Genomic DNA, 20868 nt, shown 5'->3' with positions numbered 1-20868 from the left:
TCCTAGATCACACCACTCCTACTTCCCCATTGAATCCTTCAAATACCACGACTTAACTACATTTTTCTCTGCACTTACTTCTGGGCTGATGTTGACAAATAAAATTGGTGTTCTGCTTTTTCCTTGTTTTTCTGACTCATACAATACAGGTACTCTTTCAATAGCTGTAGTATGCAGAACAGAAAACCTCTGTTACTCTTCCTGGCAAATCAGTGCAGTTGCTGACAGACGCAGCAGGTACGTTGCGGGCAGTGCTGACCGCGGTGCCCTGCCCTCGGTGGCCACGTCCCCACGCCCCCCGTGCAGCAGGCGGCCACCGACCCTGCGTGGGCACGGCCGGCGGGGGCTCTGCACGGCCTGGCCCCTGCCCGATGGAGGCTGCCGCCTTGCTCCGCTCCCGCGCCCAGCGTCAGCGTCACTGAGCACAAGCACAGTCCCCAGCCAGCATAAGAGATCTGGCATTCTAGTCCATAGCCATCAGAAACAGGGAGCACCAAAGCAAGTGTCAGGCAGAGAGCAGGCACAGCACGGTGCAGGACAGGCTCTTGCATTTTATTTGTCAGGGTTTTTCCATGGGAGATACGCAAGTACCGGAAAATATGCCACCACAGCTGAACCACGGGCACGGCAGTGGCAGAGAGGACGAGGAAAGCCTACAGACTGAGCTACTCTTTAATCCTACTGCCAGGCCTCTTTTCCAAGAAAAATGGTGGGTGGTTTAGGAATGCTTGTTTTTCTGCTTCAGCTATTTTCTAAGTAGATGGGGATTTTCAGTCTCTGGAGTCAACTCCACACCTGCTGTGACCATGCTCTTCTGTTTTCTCTTTTCTCCCTCTCCCCCAGATATGCTTTTATCTGTCTAATTTCCCTCTCTATCACCTCTCTCTCGTCAAATACTGCCTTTGATGTTCTGTGCTGTTATGGGGATTATTTTTATGCTCTTTTCTGCGACTACTTTACTGTAGACTCACGTTATCTCTGCTTTGTGTTTTTTTCTTTTTGTTGTTGTTGTTGTTGTAGATGTTTGATTTTTTTTTTTAATGTATAATCTTATATTTACCCTTACCTCAACTACTTTCTGTTGCTTACTTATTCTCTTAGGTGAAGACCAACTGATGATGACAAGCAAGAGGGGTTTTAACTGCACCTGAATATCAGGGAATTTGGCTTTTCAGAACATCCAGTGAAGTAAATGTAAAGCAAAATTTATGTTGCCACGAAAGCTTACTGCCTGGAAAGGGTTCAGCAAAGGAAGGGCTCACCCCTGGAATGCAGCCCCATGCTTTCCCACCATACGAGCACATTTGTTTTGGCATGGGCACTCTGTAAAAGGCTGGTTTGCATGTCTCCGGTCCCGCAGCTGCTGATCTGCTGTAGTACTTTCATACAAAAAGCTGCTGGGAATGAGTCCTAAAAAAACTTTCCTGTGATGCCTTCATTACTTCTGCTGAAAAGGATGCTAAAAAAAGGTTTGTGGCAGACATTGCCTTTCTGCAGAAGCAGCCTGTCATGAGTGGGGTAACTACAGCAGACATCTGGATGCTACGACTTCGTAGTTTTATTTCAGAAACAAACCAGCCCTCCTGCAATTTGTTGCTCAGGGAATGATTGTTACAATTATCAGCTCTTATTGACAACCAACAGCAAAGGAAGCAAACAAACAAACAAACCACGAAGAATCAATATGTGTAAAAGAAGAAGATAACATATCTTTAGATGTAACTTGCTGGACTAGCCTGCATTGATGATGGTTGTGTTTCACACACAGACAGTGCTTTTCACGAAAGATGAACTTAAAGTGCTGATAGGCAATATGTTCTCACAGACATTTATTCATAACTGTGTGTGTACAGGTTTAATCTGCTCTTATGACACAGCCTTTATGGGAGAGAAACTAAAGGATGGTGAGAGGTTGTGGAGGGTGCAAGAAGATAAGAGGACGATAGAAAAAATGCTGCTCAAATTAGCACTTGACCAGGATTACCAAGCCAGGTTGCTGGATTTCTAAACATCAGCACTCCGGTATCCTTCAGCTGGAAGAAGGGATCCCAGATTCTGTTTAGTAGTTACAGGAGGAAATGTTTCACCTCTTGAATCACTGATGAGTCTTGATTAGATGTCTCCTTTAGAGATCAGCCTGCTCAAGAAAGAGCAAGACCCAATCCTGTTTAATTTGTCATGATTTTAACTTGACTGGTATGGCTGGAGGTGTCAGAAAAGAGGATGGACACAGGTGACAGCTAGAGGCCTCCATCTCACCTCAGAGAGGTACCAAGGGAGGATCTTTGGGGCAGCGGTGCCCTCGGGATGGTGAGGCAGGGCGGCCGTGGGCTGGGCGCACTACATGTGGCCTGTCAGCCAGACGGGCTCCCCGGAGAGCAGGCGTTTGGTGGGCACGCAGACTAGGCGTGGGAGAGCCAAATCCATCCTCCGTGCACCGTCAGCTTTCGTTCTCAGCATCAGGCAGGGAACACACAAAGCAGGGCAAGAACAAAGTGTACCTGCAAGAGATGAACACAGAGCAGCATCAAGGAAACCAGACGGGGCCTGAAGGCAACGAATGCCCACAGCTTGAGCACTGCAATCAGTGGTTGTTGCTGAAGATAGGTTCACTCTCGGGGTGCTCCAGGAGGCGGAGGACACCGTGGCCATACACATTGTAATGAGATTAAAATGCTTTTCTTTGACAAAATGCTATGTGTTGATGTTTAAGCAAAATTATCATTTTGTCAAACAAAGGAGAAGCAAGGAAGCTCTTTGACAACTTTTGTGAGCAAAGAAATTGTTGTTTTATCTTCTGAACAAATTAATCTCACTTTTCTTGGATCTCAACCCAGATGCAAAACTGAGTCCAGGGGTGATCACAAGGGAAATGAATAAGAAACTGAACAAGCATTCTCCCTTTGGGTTGGTTTGTGAGTCAAAAGATAAGGAACATTTCTGGTGTTGCTAATTACTCAAGCTCCTCAAAACTTGTGGCTTCACACAGCTTTGAAAAAGGCATATAAATACTCTATTCTTCTCTAAAATTACACTGTATTAGCCATTAACCCACAAATAAACTGCAGTAATCACGTGTGTTATCTCTTATCCTCACTGATGTGAATAGTCTTACTGGTTTTAGTGGGACTGTCAGGATGATCAAAGGTTGTCAGTGTCAATATTAGCTTCAGTATAAGAACCATGGATGTTAAAATTAAAAGCAAATAATTGTCCAGCCAACTCACGTTCACATTGGCAGTATTTAAATTTTTTTAACATTTCAGATATTACTGTATTTTTTTTAACTACAGGAGGTCTGCAGGAAAAAATCAAATGCTATTCTGCACAGATATAAGAATGCAGAGCAATAGATCACCAAGAACTTAAAAAAACAGATGGTCTACTTTTTATATCTCATCACTGTAATCCACAGATAACACACGTATTTGTGGACACATGTACCAAAATCCATCACTTCACCAAGATTAATCTGGCATTCAGAGCATTTCCCAAAAGCCAGTGGGCCCTCTAAAACACAGACCTGTGCTCGGGCACTGCAGTGCAACTTGGTTGTGCTGTCCCAGGGCCACTCCAGCCACCAGTGCCCGTGACAGCGCCGCGGGGTGGGACAGACCCTGAGGCAGGCTAGGGATCGGCTTCCAGATTCAACACTCCTCAGCCTCTGGCACGCTTTCAAGGAAATGACATTTCACTGAAATGTGATCAAAGTCAAAATATTTCACTGGGATTTCTCTCTTTCAAGTGTATCTTCATCATGTGGGATGTTTGGTCTGAATCACTCTCCTCAGAGAGATAGATGGGAATGCCCAAGTGGAAAAACTGAGCTGTCAGATTGAAAATGTTTCTTTTGATCAAATTCCATTTTTATGGAAACTTAGAGTTTATGTCACCTCTCAACAAAGGGAGAATCTTAATTTTAGTGGTCTTCATGGAACGGAACTACGTTATTTGATAAAAATGAGGAGAAAAAAAACTTGAATGATTGTTTTCTGCAGCTGGAGATTTTGTTGTTGTTATTTACCTTTTGAATCAGGAAAGTGACTATACTGTAGGCCCTGAGCAGCAGTAAGGAATCTCCTGCTGAGTTAAATGGGAATTACTTCTTTTTTCAGCATCAGTTCCTGAGTGGCCAAGTGAGTCCCATGGCTCTTTGCGGCAGAGCCTTCTCCAGCACGAGACCTTATTCTTGAGGACTCTCAAAGCAGACCTTGGAGTTGGGAATGTGCAGATTAAGGCATTATTTTGACTACAACCTAAAGACCTTGTAGAAAAGTTGAAAAAATTCCAAGGTGCTGCCAGTGGTTTTGCCAGGGACAAGATTAATGTTTGCTTTGTTTGCTGCATCCTTTTAACTGCTGCTTTCCTCCTCCTTCCAGTAAATAAATCTGCCTATTAGTTAAACAAACTGACTCTGATAGAAACCAAACATAAGAAATATATTAACAATAATGCCCTGTTCTTAAAATAGAATGGCAATAGTAAAAGAGAGCCCTTGGCTTCTGGCTTACCGCTGAGTGCTGCTCACGTGAGTGCTGTTGCTTTGAACTCCTACAATAAAGAAATAGAGGGCCCAGGGGAAAAAAAAAAAAAAAAGTAAAACTACCTACATGTTGGAGTGTTTCAGCTAAATATTTGTTATTCCATTGTGCAGTAGTTCAGAGGTAAGACAGTCTCACCTGTGTGAAGCTTATGATCCAAACACGGACGAGGCAGGAGAAAGGTGAATGAAGTGATTTAGCTGATGATCCGGCACCCAGGCCTTCAGCAGAAACCTCTCAATATGGGCATATTTTTTTTTTTTTTTCCCCCTGTGTCTTGGTAGGTATTTTGTGACACGCTGGGTATTACAAAGTGAGCATGCATTGAACAGTCAGCACTGAAGCACAGCTATCGAGGATTGTCCCCTTGTGGGTCGCTCATCGCCTTGGTAACTCCTTAAGAAAAAGGAGGTTTCTGAAGCACAGATGATTTGTTGCTTGGGAACTACCAAGAGAAACCGGCACACAGCTTCTCAAAAGGGCCCCTGCTCAGAAGCAGACAATGTGCTTCTAGATCGTGTGTGTTGTGCACTCGAGCACGTCCTTTGGAGGCGCTGGCAGTCAGGGACACCCTGCTTTGGCACTTCGCTCACCTGTGCCCATCTCAGAGGGAGGATGCCCCGCCAGGATCCCAACGCAGCCTCGCAGCTCCCGGGGCAGCACCACTGCACGGCGCTCGTGTGCACAGCAGAGGCCAGGAGCTGGAAATATGCTGCCAGCCCCAGCAATGAAAGTAAGATTTTTTTTCCCTCTGGTGTCTTTCCACTTTTCCAAGACCCTTGAGGGCCAGTTTCTGAAGCTAGGTAGTAGCCTGACATCCTCGTCCATGCTCAGTTTTGAAAAAGCAGGAGCAGTGATTTCTGGGCAGCCTTTGGGAACACTCCTGAGCCCTGGGAGTCAGCCCTAATTTTAGCTGCATCAGTATTTCGATAACAGATGTTTTGTGCTGACTTTTTCTGCATGCTTCAGATTGTAGGACCCTGCTCTGAAACAGCCTCCAGGGGATATTTCCTCAGCCTTGCTGCACACTGGCAGCAGCTGCTGCGGACAAGATGCTCCCTCCATAAACACTCCTTTCTGGGACGTGGCAAGCTCTCAGCAATCAATGACTTAGCCTCCATTTACCTTTTCTGGATGAGTGCTCCATTAATATTCAACGACATCTACCAAAAAAACCTAAAATCCACAAGGGCCTTGAGGTGCCTCACCCCTCTCCCTCCCAAACATTTAAAGTGGAGTTTGAATCTTAACTCTGGAATTCCTTTCACATTGCCAGAGAAGTCACTTCTCTGTTTCAAAGCGGACACCTGCCCCACATCTGCCTGAAGTATCCCGGTTTGGTTACGGCGGGGAGCGCGGAGCAACCTCCTCTGCGCCAAGAGCTGTTTGTCTCCTTTTTCGGAAGAGCTGGAACGAGCTCCGTGCTGCACAGCACACGCTGCAGGGCGCTGCGAAGGCAAGGCAGGGCTCATCCGTCCCACATTCCTTGCTAATTTTAAACAGCTCCCTTGAGCGACTCGGAGCGAAGGCCCAGAGAAGCACGGTCTTGATTTATTAGCCTTTCCCTTCTGAAAACTTTTGTTCAAGTGTCTTGGGACACAAGTAAAACCAGAAGGGGATTTTCAGCCTGCAGCCGTGAAGACATTTATCTGCATCATGATGTACAGCAAGTTTTTTTGCAGCATCAGCATTTTTTTCCCCCAAAGGCATCCCAGCTCTGATCCACTAGGTGAGGTGCCATCGGTGGCGGGGCCAAGCGGGAAAGCCTTAACACCACAGCTCAGCCCGTGCCTGGCCACGGCAGGTGTGTACCTCGGAGGTGCAGGAGCCGCCCCAGCCACCAGTGCTCACGCAGGATTTCCACGCGCACCCTTGCAGGGCCGCCCAGCAGCACAGCGCCCACGCCCATGCAGAAGCCATGCTCACCCCGGGCGCCTGGCAGCTGCCCCCGCTCCTGCCCGGAGGAGTTCAGGCACTGCACAGCACGCTCGGCCCTGGCACAGCCGGGCACATCGGGGCAGCAACACGCAGGGTCAGGAAGAGGGGAAGCAGAAAGACCTAAACACAGCCCCGGAGGTAGAACAGACAGGTGGCTTGGCTGTAGGCTAGAGGCCCTCAAGGAGACGCGACAGCCCTCAGGCATGCTGACAGAAATTGCAGAGGGACAGTCTGCTCCCTCCAGCAGGCAGAACAAGTAACAGAGAGCACGGCCTGGCACGAGGAAGGTTCGGCTCAGACTCTAGGAAAGTGGTGGTGAGTTGAGCGAAGTCCCAGAACTGACTGTGCAGGACCTGGTAGCATTGTTAGGGCTTTCCAAGAACACGCAGGGCAGGCCAGGGAGAGCTGATCCTGTCCTGAGGCAGAAGTAGGAGCTGGATGACCTCCTGCCTGCCTCCAGGCACATTTCCTACCACACAGCGACTTCCTAACCACGCAGCAGCAGCCAGAGCACCCTGCAGAATCAGAGCTGCCACGCTGTGGTTATACAAACAGCAGCTGGGACATGGCTCCTGGGGAGCAGAAAGCTCCGCCGTCTTGCTGACCACCTCAGCCCCTCCTAGTACCTCAGTACACAGATAAAGAGTTTAGGCAAATCAGCATGAAACCCACAAAGGACTGCATTTGTGCAGAAAACAGCTGAAAGATAAACATTTAACATTTTCTTTCAACTATTTTCTGGCCTTTTTCACATTTGCATTTTGTATGCATATATATTTTATATCTATATCCAAAATAATACAATGTTCTTTAAATGGAGATTAAAGCTCTGGTTATACTTTCTCTTGTAGTTGTTTTTAATACCAAGGCAGAGATGGGGTCAGTGCTTGCTGCTCAGATACCCTGCCATTTAACAAATACCATGGGGACCACATCCCAGGATCCTTGGCACTCCGTTTCAGTGAAGGCATAAGCTCAGTGCTGTATATAGAGCAATAACCTTGAAAAAACAGAGCTGAATCTAAGACTACAGTCCGGGAATGAAACAATTCTTGCCTCATTACACTTACAGAACTAATGATTTCTCTAAGGTGTTTTTGTGCTTAAAGCTGAAGAATTAATCAATGCTTTACAGTTTAAGGTTTTTTGGTTTTTTTTTTGTTGTTGTTGTTGTTGTTTTTTTTTAAATGATTTTCCCATTCAGCTACCAAATACTTTCTGGCTGACCATTTGAAATAAATTAATTCTATGATCAACTAATTTAAATAAACAGTGGTTGAACATCTGATGCATGAACCCGTGAGGAAAGCAAGGCTGGGAAACCTCCAGCCTCCTCCCTGCCACTGGGCTGAGGCACGCAGCCCTGCCCAGAGCGCAGTGCCCAGGCAGCCAGCAGTGAGGACAGCAGACCAGTGCCAACAAAACAGTGACATGAGAAAGCCTAAAAACAGCATCGTCACAGCAGCAACTTCTTCCATTTTCTTGCTGGAAAGTGACTTATTTCTGCCAGCCCTCTGCAGAGCATGCTCAGTCCCAAGGACCTGCCATGAGAGGCTGGTACCGCAGTGGTGCTTTGCTGCGTGCTCTGCAGTGTCCCATTCGAGGTCCTTGGAAAGGGCAGGGTCCTGCTGCTTGTTTCCAGGGATGGTGCTGGGAACTGGTGCTTCTCTTGACTTATCTGGGTTTCTTTCCTAGTTCACGTAATAATCCCCTGGTTTGCATTACTGTAGGCAACAAATGATGCATGGAAGTTGCAGAATAGAAATGAATAGAAAAAGAAAATCTTAGTCCTCACTGTTATTGACAATATTTCTGCTGGGTAGTTGAGAGCTTGAACCTCAAGATACACGATGCAGAGTTTGAGGAGTCGTCTATCAAATACCATACCAATGACAGCCTCTGGAATTGACAAAAGTAACCCTGTAGACTCTCAGGACACATGCATAAAGGTAATTTTTCTGCCTTGTTGCTTTCTCTCACCCTCCCCTCTTTTTCCCTGCCAAACCTGAGAGCAGCTTTCTCCTCTGATGTTCTCCATACCTCTCACAGAGCCCATCAGGGCTCACGCACCATCGGGATGCTGAATCCTGGGTCCCACTGGCGTACAGCTCTGGCCCCAACATCTGTTTCAGGATTTACAAAGGACTACCCTACTTTCTCCCACTCTGCTCTGTGTACTCAGAGACATCAGAGACACATCCCGGGGCTGCCAAACCTGTAGCAAAGCAGTCCCAGCACTGGTCTGTGGGCTCAGAGCACGCTGCCCCACTTGTCCCTGACAGGCACTCTTGTGCCCTTTGTGCAGCTCTCAGCTTTTCCCCTCTCTGATGCAGAGCATGCATTTCTATTTCCTCAGGTAACGGAGATCTGTCACCTTCCCCGAAGCTCCTCTATGTAGTGCCCACCTGGTCAACATTCTTTTTTCCCCTGTGCAGCTTGTTACTGCTTAAGCAAGTAACATTATTTTTAGACTTTCGTTTTCCTCCAGGTATTTTATGCCCTTTTCTTACAGGCACTAATCTCACTGATGGCTAACTGCTTGCCCTTTCAGTCCCCTCAAATGGGCATTTTGATCAATATTTCAATGCTTTCCATGTTTCTGTTGAGCTATTTCTTTGTCTCATAAAATGGACTCTAATTGCCTCCAGCTCGATGCCTTCACTTGCATTTAGAGTTGGAAAAAAGCAGAATAAAGATCAATAAAGCTCTTTCTTGTGTTTCAGTGGTTATTTCACTATAGGAAGGTGAAATTAGGTGGGTATTTTGATTGTTTTGGTTTTGTTTCTCCAATTTTTACCAGGGCATCTGTAAGAGAATAGCTTTATTACATCTCCATTTTCCCATTATTTCTGTTAGACTATCAGATTGTGGTTAATATCCAACTTCACTGAATTTATGAGCATTGTGGACTCCCAGGTAATTCCCTATATGGGAAACAAGACCCTGCTATCATTCAATAACTTGATTTAATTCTTAAAGTACACTAGAATCTAGTTTAAGTTCATCCATTTCCCTATCACATTTTAATACTTTTCTTATAAAATTTCAGTTAACTCTAAAGCTTTAAATAAAACTAAAATTAATGGAAGATACCGGGAGAGGTGTTTATTTTTATTTTTATTATTTATGTATTTATTTTGTGAGGAAATCTGCCTACCTGACAGAAAGGCAGACTTACAACTTCACTACGTTTACTAGAAACTAGACTAACCCAGAGCAGTCTGTAAAGAGGAGTTATTCCACAAATCACTGCACCATATGTCTCTTTGCATAATTTGCTTTCATCTCATGCTCTGAACCTCTTCAAAATGGTAAAAGAAAGCTATATCTGGGTAACAGCAGGAGATGAGGCAAATAGATTTAAAGAAGCAAGAAGTTTTGCCTGATGTTCTTCACATCAGACCATTAAATGGCTCTTACAAATCTCAGGCGCATTAGCTTTCAGTACTATAAATTGAAATTTGTAATCTTTCCTGGTTTCCTACAGCCTTTACACTTTAATCCAGCTTGTTTTCTCTCCCAGATAGTTCAGTTCTCTCCTGATCCTGTTGCTGCCTGATTAAAAGTAGATCAAAATCAAACAGCCAAGGAATTGGGATGAAGAGTGTCCTAGTGAGAAGCAATTTCAGAAAATGAGATTAAATTTAAAAAGATTTCATATTTAACTGAAATGACAGTCTCACAAGACAGAAAAATAGAGAATGGATTTGCTTTCTTTCAGTGTAAATTGATGTTTCTCCACAATGGCTTGATCCTTTTCCATTATTATGAAAACAAAACAAGGCAACTCTGAAAAATATTATATATCTACAACCAACTCTTCACATTTGTAACTAAAAAATATCATTGTCAATAGAGCTATTTAACTTGGCTCAAATGTTTAAGAATGCTACTTTTGTAAAAACAATGGCAACACTACTTTTTACCTTGATGGCAGCATTTCAGGTGAGAGGAAGGGCCTGCAAGGTGCAGACGTCGCCGCGCAGGGAAGTGGCTGCAGCAGCCGGGCAGTGGCACCATGCAGCACAGCGGCCACGGAGGTGGCACCGCAGGGGCCGGGGCAGGGCCTTGTGGCAGCAGGAGGCCACAGGCAGGGCCCCAGGCCTCTGGACCACCGGGTTTGCCTCCCTGAGGCATGCGGTTCAGCCGCTGGCCTCACACCCCGGCAGAGTTCGAAGGCTCCAGGCCTGATGTTGAAAGGTCTTCGGCAACTGTGTCCTGCAGCTCCCCGTGGCATTGGGTGCTGCGAGCTGCCCGCTGGTCACGGTCCTGCGTGGCGCGGGCAGGCTGCGGAGCGCTGGGGCGCAGCTGCCACACAGCCGGGGAACACGAACAGGATGCGCGGTGCTGTAGCTGCTTCTCTCAGCTGCTGCTCCACACTGATAGGATTGCCTTGAGATGTATCAAAAGATTTGTGATCATTACTGTTTGTTTTTCAAATAGTTGAAACCTTTTAGTGCATGATTACATCATCACGTCCTTTGGAAGCTGACAGTCGAGGACCATGCGTGGCTCCCAGTGCTACTTTCTCCCCTACACATAGAAAAATCAATTAGAGGTTCTCGTTGTGCAGTAAATGTCAGTTGTGCTAACATTATGGGATCAGAAACATCTGTAGCTATGGAAACCCTTAAGGCAAGACTCGTTTCAAGAATAAATTATGACAAGAAGCGTTTTATGGTTGTTTTATACTATAAATATATATTAAAACAGCCTAATTTCTTAGATGCAAGTTTTCTTTGTCTTTTTTTTTTTTTTTTTTTACCTTCAGTACTTCCCAAGTAACTTTTATCAATATTGACATAGAGGAAAAGGATACTTTATCAATGTTTGCATCCAAAGACTCAGACTTGTTACTTGTATTACTTTAAATTTTTCTGCTAAGATGATCTTCACTGTATTTCAAGGCAGAGCATGTTTTTCAGATGACTAGACCCAACCTTAGAGCTTATCAGCATGGTGCAATTTATGCTTTTTGCTACATTCTAATGTTATACAAAAACACCTCAGGTATGTGAAACAAAAACTCAGTCAAAACTTTCTCCGAGTCACTAGGATTTTGTAAGAAATGAACATGAGGTTTTCCATGCTCAGCCACAGTTTTTAGCAAAATCCTGGAGCTTGTTCTTCCAGTGCTTGCAGCTCAGATTGTGGCTGCCCTCCACCAGGACACACTGGTTTTGTGGGACGAACCCCAGCCCATGAGGGGCCTTGAGTGCCGTGGGACATCCCAGGACACTGCCAGGTCCATGGGGGCTCCCCAGGGACTGTAACAGGCTGCATGCCATAAAAAGCAAACAAATTATGCTTCATTCCCCTCTGTCAGCGCTTCCAGGTCACCAACTTCCCTCTGTGTATGGTGACTGCTACAGGAGACACACAACCACTCCTATAAACCTTGCTTCACTAGCATGCTCGCTTTGATATTTTTCTTTTGGGATCTGCTGTTTTAAGATGACTCTGGCTTTGCCTTCTTCCCCAAATCACTGTCTACATGTTTGTATTTTTTCTGAGAACATTTCATTGTAGTTACCCCCTATTCAGCTAAGAAAAAAATGCAGTTTCTTGCATGCAGCCCATGATATCCTTGTATCATATCAGACTATAACAACTGTTATAGTGGACATAAGATGAAATTTTCAAAATTCACTTTGTGACTTTTCTGCAGCATCCACTTAAAATTCAGCATGCCAGTTAACAACCCTACCAGAGAATTCATTTACAAGTATGTAGCTATTGAGGAGCAGTTCTGCTGAGCACGAGCATCTCAGAGTCAATGTTAAGAGAAAACAGAGCCATTTTTATTAACAGCAAGAGTTCTCACCTCAGCCACAGTCAGCTCAGAGTTGTGGAAGGACCTGGTTCACACCTGCACTCACACATTTAGCATACACTGTGTGACTGATGCCAACAGCCCCTTCTCCCTCACCGAATCCAGCCCACACGGAGGGCAAGGCAGGCACGTTCTGGGGCACAAGCAGGAGATGCACAGCAGGGACCAGCTGTGTCAGCCCCACAGCTTTCTGTATTTGCATGGCCTCACTCCGCATCCTCAGCCTACATTTTTCCCCGGACAACAGTCCTTGTCCTTACAGCATGTTTCACTTGGTACTCAAGTGGGAATTCACTCACTTTCCCATGCAATGATACCATTTCCTCACGCAGCTTGCCATGCATAAATGCATCTAGCAAGCAGAAGCGTTTCCTCCCCAAGCTCTGAATGGAGATGCAGACAGAACCCTGCCAGAGCCCAGCACAGATCTGAGCCTTGGTATGCATTTGTCCCTCTGAGGCAAACACAACAATTTGAGAGCAGAGATGATTAAATCTGTTTATGCTTCCAGCGGAAAGCACATCACCAGTACTTCAGCTGTGATCACACTCACGATGGTACGGTGTAAGGTCTTGGAAATGATTCTGAATTTAAAAGCAAGATTACAGCTCTTAGGTTGCAGAGGAAAGGCTTGAAAAGGTGATCAAAATCCATCCAAGTTCAGCCATAGCAAAGCACACAGATAGAAACAAATTCATTTTCTAATAATCTTAAGGTATTAGACCAACTTCAGGACTGGTCTGAGTCACTTTTTGTCCTTTTAGAATGGGCAATATATGAGAATTTGAGTATGCGTGCTTTACCAGTTTTGCATCTTCCCTTTTTAGTTTCCAGAGCCATAAAACAGATTTCATTCAGACAACACATCTTCTCAATGTTCAGATCACCCAGTACTTCCAGAAACAGGCCTAGGGCTCAAGGCAGATATTTAAGCACTTTCCCCTGTAATTTCCATGTGTTTCTTTGTTTCTGGTCACCCTTTTTTGTCTTCCTTTATGTAATTTTTTAAATGATTGTAGAGCCTTAAGAAAGGAGGAAGACTTTGGTTTTTTTTTTTTTTATCTATAATATGGAAGTGCTGTCTTCTATGCCAAAGATACACAGTATGCTATAACACACTGACTTTCATTAAGAACTGAACAGACTTATTTTCCAGTACATACTGAAGTTGTCAAAAGCTAATTCAAAAATATCAGTGTTTCAATATTAATCTCCTGCTTGTCTGCTTTCAGATAAAACCAAATGCAACATAAAAGCGAATATTCTGTTTCCTACACAGATGAGCCCTGCCTCAGGTCAGCACAGGGAAATCTAACCAGCAGCGACACATCAGGATCATGGAGATGCTGGCGCACAGGACCATGTAATGTCGATTGTGCATGCCTATCAGCATTGCCTAACCCAAAAAGGAAACAGTGACAGCAGCACTGGATTACTGACACGGAGCTAGCTGTACTTAGCTCAGTTTTGGGAAGGGAAATGCATCAGTATTGGCAGTGGCTGCAGTTGAGTCACCTCTGCCTCAGAAAGCATTCGTCTTTGCTATCAGGATTCTCCAAACCATCACAAGACTGGGTAACATCCTCCCGAAATGGATTTACTGTTTATGATTAGTTGCTTTACTGCTGAGGGATCAGAGCAACACAGTTGCTTGTCCTGTAAAGCACCAGTTAGGATCATGGAAATCCATACTTAGACCCTTGAAGTTAGTGTTTGCTTAGCACCCGTTGTGTGTCTGCTTCTTCTGCTGTGATGTGCCACTCTGCCTGTCTTCACTCAGTTGTTTCTTCCTGCTTCTAGCAGAAAGGGAATAAAAATGAATCACCTTTATCTTTATAGACCCACCTGGCTGTGGCTGGGAGGTAGAAACACTTTCTGGTTCCACAAAGGCCCTTGCTTCTCCCCAGAGGCACTCCGGTGAGCACTCATGCTGGCAGCGCTGCAGCCATGTGGTGGCAGCTGGAGGCCTTCCTCTGACCCGCGCTCAGCCCTGCCACACTCCATGCTGGGGGCCAAAGGGAAGATGGCCCCCGCAAGCCACATCCCCACACATCATGGTACCAGGGAAAAATCAGTTCGGTTCACCTGGCTGCGGCTCTGCCTCTTGTGCCCTTTCTACATGTGGAGTGTGGTGAAGGGGCTTTTCGGTAACCACTGCCCTGGTTGCTGCAGGCCAGAGAGGCGCAAAGCGCAGGGCACTGCACATATCGGCCCTCACAGGCACCAGGGATGGGCACCATCAGCTTGAAGCTGAGAGGAAAGCACTCAGTGGAAGTACTTAGGGAGCAGCAGAAATATCAGCAGGATGCAGCACCCAAGGGTGGGAAGGAGCACAGCCCTGCAGGCCCCCAGCTGCTGCCACCCGAACACCGCTCCGGAAGCCTAAGGACTGGGTGCAAGGAGCAGCCAGAGCGCTTCTCACGGTGCTGTTGGCACCTCAGCACCCGGGGAGGGGCAAGGAGCAGAGGGACCAGCGGGGAGCCCCCCGGGGAGCCACTGGGCAGCAGTGCTCAGCTGAGGGCTGCCACATCACAAGCATTTCCACCTGCACCGTCAGGAGCAGAGGAGCTGCCCACTGCTGGGGTGTCCTGTGGACCCCAAGACCACAGCTTTGCCACCCACAAACACAGCTGTGACTTGCCTTGGGCTGCTTTTTGATTCTTCTACTGCATTCCCATCAACCACTTTGCTTTGTGAGAACTGCAATAAGAAAGCATCAGCTGAGGTTTCCTCTGTTTTCATCTCTGGCCAGCCTAACTTGACATAGACCCAAATGTCCTGGGCTGGTGCCTGTGGGGAGAGCACATGAGGTGGTGCAACAGAGGAAATAATATTCATTCCTCAAATCCTGCATTAATCCAAGCTGTCAGCTGCTTCTTTCACAGCATTTAAACGCCAGAGATTACATTACAGAATAGCTGCTTATCATACATGTCCTAGCCAGCACTCACTGTTGGTAACTGCTCCCACAGCACTCACAACAACATTCACCTTACAGCGGTGGGGCGACTGGGACCCCCTACCTGTGCTCCTCTTTCCTGACACGAGATCACCACCAGCACCACACAGCCCAGCAGCGGGGGGAGGAAGAACCTGCCTGCCCACCCTGCAGCAGTGGGCAGCTCCTCTCATCCAGGGCAATGGCGTTCCTACAATCCCACCAGTTCCTTCTGCTGAGAAAAATGCTATACTTTAAATGGGGTAATTTACTAGACTAATGAAAGTGCTATAATTTACATTTGCACCAGGCTGTTTTCCCAGTGAGACTGCCTGTTTCACCTCATTATATGGATCATACCCTTTTGTACACAATTTCTCTAAGAAGATTAGAATAGTCGCAGTACCAGTGCTAAATATAAAAACACATTAAGCTCCTCATATCAAGGATATCCATCAGGACTTCCAAATTAAACCTCTCCATATCTAATGCCCATTTACAGTGTGACTTCCAAGCTTACTCCCCTTGAACCTAGCAACAAAACAGAGGCAACAAGAGGTGAAGGGGCACTGAAACAACATCATGGACCAGTTGCAGAGCTGGGAAAGGAGCCTGCAGGGTAATGTAGCCACAGTCTACAAGTGTTTACACAAGGCAGGTGCATCAGATGGCAGAGAGTGATCTTTAGTTTTGCATGTGTCATCAAGTGGGCAGATGCTGAAATCAGCAAAAGTTGAAGGTGAAGCAAGAGCCAGCCCTTTGGGTGACTGACCACAAGCCCCAGTTGCCCAAAGGATTTCATAAACTCCTTCTTAGAGACTTGGCACTCAGACTGCTCATCTTGGAGGGTATGGCTCTGACCCAGCACCAGGCAGCCTGCTCCATGCTGGTGGGACTGCACCCATCCTTATGCAGCTCATGCTGGACACAAGTCTGGAGGCAGTGCTCTCCTTCCTGAGGAAGCTTCCAGAACAGCAGCTGTGCCTCAAGCCATAGGTGCAGGGATTTGAAACAGGAACAGATCCTCGCAGCTCTGGGGAGAGGACACTTCTTCGCTCTCATACCACATGAGAAAGCGATACTGCATTGCAAAACAACTTGATCTCATCAGCCAGGGGCATGCAGCACGGTGATTCACTGCTTGCGCTCACTGCCGACAGGACAAGCTGACTTCCTGCCTCTCCACAAACATGATTCTTCTCAGCACAGATGATGCAGCTCAGCTATAGCCTTGTAAACACCAGGATTTTTTTTTTTTTTTAATCTGAAGAGCACCTTTGTGGTGCGAATGCTACAGAGCTGCAGTCTCATGGCCAAAGCTAAAGCCAGATTAACCTTTATTTTGAACAGTCTTGCAGTCCACCAAGTCTTGCTGGTGAACACGGAAATATTTAGACATTAAATACATATTTTCAAAGAGATGAATGTGGCAGTAAATGTGGCAGAACCGAAAGAACCCCAAAGAGCACCCAGGTTACCAGACATCAGACAAAAGCAATGCAAAACCTATGTTACTCACTGAGGAGCCACTCTGAATAATTTCCATTTCTGATGGGGTCACGCTCAGTTTGTCACAATAGAATCCACACTGTGCTGCTTCAGTTTCACGCTCATCACGAAGCACAGGACATGCAATGCTGCCTAGGCAGCACCCCCAATTTCCACCTCGTGAAGCAGCCAGGGTAAATCACAGAAGCCCACTGGAACACCTTGTTCACTAGGGTGCTTCACTTGAAGCAGAGGTGAGTCATAGCAGTTGACTTTCTAAACTGCTCTGCTACCTGAAACGAGGCCATAAGTCACCTGTTTGAAGTGCACTGATGATGACTTTAAAACGCAAGCCTTGAAAAATAAAACCAGAATACTGCTCCAGTATTGTTTTAAAACATAATAAATTTGCAAACAAACTTGGCAGAGAGAAGGTAAAATGGGATTTTTTTGGCACCTGCAGTGCAGCCATTTTAAATTAGGTGACTAAATACCTATAAATTGTCTAATTAGGCCAACTTCCATTGCAACCTCAGCCTGAAATGCCCCAGCAAATAAGCTTTCTTCAGAGGTCTTTTACACCCTTTGTTCCCATGTAGTCATTCAGGATTATAATTCACTTAATCCACATAATTGACTTGAGGTTTTCTAGAAAATTCTATGACTTCAAACAAATACATTTCTCAGGAATTTAAGTCTATGTATAGAAGGATTTATTCTGAAAAACCATGAAATCTGTGTAACAGGGCTCTGTAATACAGTTGCATAATGACATAAACGGTGGCTCCAACTGGATATTCATATTTGTTTTTCATAAAGCCCTGAAATAACAATTTAACCAAGAAAAAAATTAATTTTGTTAAAATAAACCTGCCCTTTCACTCATTCAGGAATTAAAGCAGAGCTGCATGCCAGTTCAGGTTTGCCTGCTCAGACATTTCCCACCTCGCCCTCTGCTGCAGCTCCCGCTGCCATCCCTCCGTGCCAGCACGGCACAGCCGAACCAGGCACCTCGCAGCTCCCCTGCGTGCCACAGTGCTGCACGGCCCTCCTGGAGCAGCTCTGCCCCAGCCTCCCCTCCGCCTGCCCCCTTTCATCCTGCCTGGGAGCACCTCGGTGTCCCCATCCCTGCAGCCTCTGCTCCTCACCTCGCTCCCAGGGCTGCACACTGAGCAAGAGCAGGGAGCAGCTCCAGCTGAATTACAAAACCCAGCAATAACCCAGCTTTCCACCCCCCCCCCCCCCCCCCTTCAGGCTGAGTTATTCAAGTGCAATTGGCAGAACAGTTGTATTGTCATGAGTCAAGGGGCAGCGGTGAGCAGCCAAGGACAAGGTGGTGTGGGAGTATTTTAACTGACAGGCTGGCCAAACAAGCATCTGAGAATACAGAGGCTGTGAACTTCTGGTAGCAGCAGATGTCTTTCCCTGTGAATTCCTAAAGCCCCGGGGCTCTCTGGGGGTTGTCTAGGTTCTGCCTACTTCAGCTTGAAAGCTTCTATCTGAAGCACGTTCCCTATGAGTGCCGTATCTCAGTATCCCCATTTAGCTGACATTTTCTGAGTACAGCAGCCTGCTTGGGCATTACCTGGCCTTCCTGCTCATTGCAGTTTCTCCCAGCCCTGTAAGTCGTTCCCTCATGAAGCACATTCCTGGTGGGGCAGCCCTGGGGGCAAGACTGTTCCTGTGTGAAGGCTTCACACCTGGGCACTGCTCCTGTGGGCGGGTGGCTGGCTGCCTCATGGTGACGCAGAAAGTGAAAATGTATTCATAGCAGAGCCCTGAAGCTTCCCGCAGTGACTTCCCACCTCCCCTCCTCAGCGCAGCACATGGAGGAGTCCCATGGTGAGAAATCCCCCCCCCCGCTGAAGGCGCTGGGCCACAGCCAGTGTCGGTGCTGCAGTTTCTGGGGATGCTCACCAGAGGTGCAGGGGACTGGCAGCGCCCCTCCGTCCCGAGGGCGCTTGAGCAGGACAGCAGCAAGCACAGCATGAAAAAAGACTTTGGAAAATCCTTTTAAGGGATGGGGAGTTTCAGCCACACTGGCAGAGCACCCGGCTGCTCCCACGTGAGGAGCTCCCCACAGCCAGCACCAGCCCCAGCCACGCTCAGCTCCCGGGGCCAGGCCAGCTGCCCCAGGCACCCTGGGGGGACCATGGATGCAGCAGCCACCTCTCTGAACAGGACAGCCACAGGAAAGGGAGAGGTGCTGGAAAAAAGGGGGACAGAGGAGCTTTGTGCATAAAGATGAGAAAAGTACCCCCAGCACCTCCGCCAGGGACAGCCCAGGGGTCCTGGGGCCACTGGGAGACAAATGGGTGTGATAGCACCCGTGTCTGGGAGGCAGGCTCCTGGTGCCCCACGAGGTGGGAGGGTAATGGCATCCTCCCCGAGCGAGACACTAATTGAGCAAAAACTTATTGAAATCAATACTCCGCAGGACATTTCTACACAGTGATCTGAGCTAATTAACTCTCCTGTGCAGTCTGAAATCCTGCAATGATCGTGAACCTTTCTGCCACGTCCAGCCTCCCACTCCTCTCTTCTCTCAAAACAATGCCTTTGTAAACTACAGATAAAACAGGAATTAAAAGCACCCTAGGGTCACGCTGACACATGTATACAGACCACTGTGGTGCCTGGACCTGTCTTCCTTCTTACATGAAAAAAATAAACTACTGAGACCTCATAACCGAGAGCAGCAACCATTTGTGATTAGTGTCCATATGGGAGAACCTGCTGTGAGGAAAGCCCCTGTGACACAAACCCCACTCCCACAGCTGACAACAAGGCATGCTTCCCTGGGAAGATGCAGCGTATCGGAAAACCATCTTTTGACACAGTTATGCTGCAAAAAATGACCATAAGGAATGGAAATTGGGAAACAAGGACAAACAGGAGGACAAAATCTCATTTTGAAGTGATGCATTTACCTCCTTGATGAGGCAGCAGGGTCCATCATGCCAGGCAATACCAGCACATTGCACGTACTCAGCTCTGTCCAGCTCAGATTAAAAAACAGGTTTGACCTGGGATTTGAGAATGTGAAGTAGCAAGTTCCCAAATACTAATTTAAATTTACAAATCTGCAATAGGCTTGAACGAATCCCCAGAGCCAGGAGCACGTTGGAAGATGTTACAGGGCAGGGCAGCCCATGTCCTGGGAGGAAGGTGGTTGTATGGGTGTCCTGTAAGGGACTGACTCCAGTGTCGGTTTTGTAGCGCTTGACTAGTCATGTTCTGTTCAATTCTATTTCATCTGCCATTGCTTTGCAATTCTTTAAGATTATTGGTAACAGTTGTTTAAAGAGCTTTTGCAGGGCTCGTTTCAGTTACCTAAATCACCAGGTGTCGACAAACTTCAGGGATGGCAGAAGTCACAGCCTTGTCACCCTTGCAATGAAAGGATTTCCAAAACGCAAGCAGCACGCAGAACACCAGTACCTGAAAGCCCTACTGCCCGTAGGGCACCACCGGGGCTGATGGAGGCTTTTTGTTTTTGCGTAGGGCAAAACACTTCCTCGAGAAGTGCAAGACTGCACATGGCAGAAGGGGGTTTGGAAGCGGGTAAGCTCACAGCACCAGGTACCCGCGGGCTGCGGGAGCTGACCGCTGCAGGACCAGGGCCCGGCTCCTGCGGCAGCGGGCGGGACCCCCGCGCCCCCCGGCAGCCGGGACGGCCGCGCTCCGTGCGACCCGACCGGGGGCTGCGCTGCTGCTTTGTCCTCCTGCGGTCCGGTACCGCGAGCTGGCGGTCCGCCCGGGTTTCCGACCGCCCGGAGCTGTTTCGGGGGGACTCGCCCGAGCAGCGCCCAGCCCGGCCCGGCCCGGCGGCCGCCGGCAGCCCCGCAGCGCCCCGCCCGCCGCGCGCAGGGGACGGACCGGGCCGGGCCCGCCGCGCTCCGCCTCGCCGGCAGCGCCCCCTGCAGGCCGCGGGCGGGGCGGGGAGCGGCCGGGGCCTGCCGCGGGGGGCCCAGCGCCTCGGGGGGGGCCCTGCCGGCACCACCGGGGCTCTAAAGCACGGCTGCAGCTCGAGATCCCTCAGCAGCTTCCCTGCCCGGGGCGCCCGAGCTGCCCCAAACCTTGCTTTGAGCTGTTGCTGCCCCACGGGGGCCAGAGGCACCGTGGGGCAG

At 47.7% G+C, this 20868-nt stretch overlaps 1 long non-coding RNA gene across 1 annotated transcript; it reads right to left on the bottom strand.

The window, feature by feature from the left end:
• Window positions 1–1540: 1540 nt before the first annotated feature.
• On the bottom strand, window positions 1541–20252 carry LOC121073337. The gene is made up of 3 exons (XR_005821631.1): window positions 19669–20252; window positions 10406–11012; window positions 1541–2501 (listed from the first exon to the last, which is right to left on the bottom strand). It is a non-coding gene; the product is annotated as an uncharacterized LOC121073337 (long non-coding RNA).
• Between the last annotated feature and the right edge of the window lie 616 nt (window positions 20253–20868).

Source organism: Cygnus olor, chromosome 7, assembly GCF_009769625.2.
Source record: "Cygnus olor isolate bCygOlo1 chromosome 7, bCygOlo1.pri.v2, whole genome shotgun sequence".
Classification (NCBI taxonomy): Eukaryota; Metazoa; Chordata; class Aves; order Anseriformes; family Anatidae; genus Cygnus; species Cygnus olor.
This window is presented reverse-complemented; position numbering and strand designations above follow the sequence as displayed.